We start from the raw sequence: 3,364 nt of genomic DNA, 5'->3' as shown, positions 1-3,364 counted from the left end.
GGAGCCCCAGAGAAGGTGGGAGGGAGCAGTGGCAGTGCAGGGAGGTAGCATACAGGGAGCTGGGGCCGAGCTGGCGCTCTCAGAGTCAAAACCATACTGACAGCAATGAAGAGGCTGAGCCCTCCCAACAAGAAACAGGTCCTGAGACCAGAGCTGTGGTTCTCCAGCCACCCTGGGCCCAGGCTCTGCAACACCTTGTGGCTGCCCTTGCCCCCGGTACCTGTCTCCTGCCCACCACGGCCCACCCAGATGCCTGCCGCCTGCCCGCCATAGCCCACCGATGCCTACCACCTGCTACCACGCTGGCCCCAGCATTCCTGTCACCCCGAGGACACACCGTGCTCTTCCGGGACGCTGGGCCCTCTGAGCACTCCTGTCTCACCCAAGATGTCCCAAGTCCCACGGGGCCACAACCAGCCCCCACTCTCAGCTTCTGTGGCCATGACAGGCCCCTTCAATGGAGGCTTGAGGGGCACAGATGTCTGTGAGGCAAAACTGAGCCTGCTTCTTCCTCTGGCCCCACCAGTGCTCCACACAGAGGACCTGGCATGCCTGGCCCTGAGCGGAGACAGAGGGTGGCCCTTATGAGTACCGGGGGAGCCTGCTGCTTGTGGCACTGGCATGGCAAGGGGGCTTGGGCCACCTTCTCCTCCTCTGTCTCCTCCCACGCACCACCCGCTCTGTGGAGGACACGGCACAGGCGCGTGCCCCACCTGTCCACCTTCTCCAGCACGTCCGCGACGCCGGCCAGGGGCTTCCGCAGGTGGTGCCGCAGGTTGTGCTGCAGCAGGGGCAGGCAGGTGTTCCACTGCGTGGTGCACACCACGTGGATGACCCGGGGGTCGCCCAGGCGGACGGCTCGCTGCAGCGCGACGTCTAGTCTCTGTATGATATCCAGCTGGGCCTGCGGAGAAGACGTGGGCGATTCTATGGAGGTTGCTGGCTCGAGCTGCGGGGCTGGGGCGGGACATGTGCAGGGCACGCTGAGAACTCAGGCCCTAAATTCATCACCCTGCGTGGCGCCATGCTCAAATCTGTCTGTGAAAATGGCCAGAGTGACTCTCGGAGGAAGTGGATGTCTCACAAGATATTACACGCAGGAGGCTTGGCAGGACCCACACATTGTGGCTGCGCCCGCTTCCTGTGTGTGGACTCAGTGGGGGCTGCTCCCTTCCTGATCCCGTCTCTTTCCTGGGGCCTGTGCCTGCGACGCTTCCCACCCCCAGAATGTCTCCTCCGGTCTATGCTACACGGGCCCTTCCCAGGACAAGGCTTAGGCCAGGATTTCAGTGGAGCCAGTCTCCCCACACTCCCACCTCCCACAAGCCCTTCTGGGCCGCCCACCATCCTGAGCTCACTTGGCCATGTCCCCACAGCCTGTGGCTTCCACGGGGGCCTCGCCCTCATGTTGCCCTGGGCTGGGTGGAGCCTGCACTTCACAACCCCATCCTGCCACCTGGCTGCTGGGTCTGAAAGCCTCGTACGCCGGTGCCGGCCCCTCCGAGATCCTCAGCAGGTGAGGCGGGGGAGGCAGCCGTACAACCCACGGTGCCACAGCCACAAGCAGCCTCTGTTCACTTTCACGACAAAGTGCAGCAGCCAAAGTGTCTGGAAATCATTCCTTAAACGAACTCTCATTAAGCGCCTACCACATGCCTGGCACCAGCGCACAGCAGCAGTCAAAAACCTCCCACGAGATGCTCAGCCCCCCGGAGGCAGACCCAGGAGCAAGTCCACAGAGGCGTCGGCGCCTGCCGGGCCGTGATACATGCGCCAGGCAGTGCGGCTGAGGGTGGGTGCCTTAGGAGTGGGGGCGGGGAAGGCCTCCCAGCTGCACTGCTCTTCCCCTGCCCCGGCACCTCTGGCACTGACCCACACGCCCCTGGCTCCTCTGTGCCCAGCGGGGCCTTGTACTGCCCGGCTGACAGGACTCGAGGGCTCCCGGGCTGACCCGCCACACTTGCCGTGGCACCATGTCAGGACTGCGTACCTCCATTCTGTCAGGTTTTTGTCCATCTTTTAACCGGGAAATTCTTACTGAGGAAGAGTCTAAAATGATTTCTAAATCCTTTCATGGCAGTAGCTGCTATTCCGGAGCCTGCCGTCTCCGACAGCAGGACGGAGGTGGGTCAGGCTCACGTGCCTATAATTGGTAGCTGACCCCAGGGCCAGCGATGGTTTCTGCCCCTCGTCATTAGGACGCCTTCCCAGACTCAAGTGTGGCAGAAAGCCCTCGTGGGGACGCACGGCCGTCCCCCTGTCCTCCCGGGCAGGCATCACCACATGGCGGGGAGGGGGCAGCTCCGCAGGGGCTGCAGGAGGAGGGTCAGAGGGAGTCATATCCCAGCCCCCACCTGTACGACCCCAACCCACCAGGGAGGCCTGTGGGCGCCTGTGCCTGGGACAGGAAGTGTGGCACTGGAGGCTGGACTCACATCCGCTCTCACGGGAGCCAGGGCGAGTCCAGCAGTGGGGTCCAGGCTGTGTCCCCGGCACCCTCAAGCCTGGGACACACTCAACGCGCACCGAGTTCCCGGAATCTGCAAAATAACGCCAGGTGTACGACTCCTGACCTCAACAGCCGCTCGGATGTACATTTTCATCTGATTTTCAAGTCTTAAAGCTTCTGATTCACACTCCAGACATTCCATTTCAATCAGCTTCCCAGGATCCTGCAGATATAAACAGTTTTTGAAAAGATGGAGCTCTGTAAGGGAAGCAGCTGTGCACATTCATGAACTTCAGAGGCATTTAAAATATGACCGGGTAGAGGTTTAACAAATACAAGTCATACGATGACACACAGACACCTACGACGCAGAGGTTTAAGTGAGGAAGCCGTGTTTTCAGCTACACCAGCTCCTCGCCTGCCTGCAAGCCCTACCGCCTGAGAGCGGCAGGGGAGGGTCCTGACTTTGCCCTTTTCAGGGGCCTTGTCCCGGCCTCCAACACTTGGTACCCAGGCCTCAGCCAGGCTGCTTGGGGGCCCGGGGCTGCACTGAAGTCTGGGAAGCGATGTGTTGTGCGTCACGCCAGGAAGAAGGGCACTCTACCTCTCCTTTCTCCGGGGCTTGCTGAGCTCGGGGAAGACGTCCCCAGGCCTCGGTGGCCTTACAAAAGCTGGGAGCAACATGTCACTGTCATCCAAAGACCATACCCTAAACCCGCCCCGCTTGAGGGGTGACACTCCTAAACCCGCCCTGGTGCGAGGGGTGCAGGTCTTCAGGACACAGGAGACTCAAGCTCTTAGTCTGTGAGCGCAGGTGCTGATGGTGTAGCATCTTCACGAACAACAGACACAGACGTCCCAAGAAGCAGGTCCTCGGCAGCAGACTCCTCCGTCCCGGGGAGCGGGTCCTCGGCA

Source organism: Piliocolobus tephrosceles, chromosome 9 (assembly GCF_002776525.5).
Source record: "Piliocolobus tephrosceles isolate RC106 chromosome 9, ASM277652v3, whole genome shotgun sequence".
Lineage (NCBI taxonomy): Eukaryota > Metazoa > Chordata > Mammalia > Primates > Cercopithecidae > Piliocolobus > Piliocolobus tephrosceles.
Note: the sequence above shows the minus strand (reverse complement) of the source record.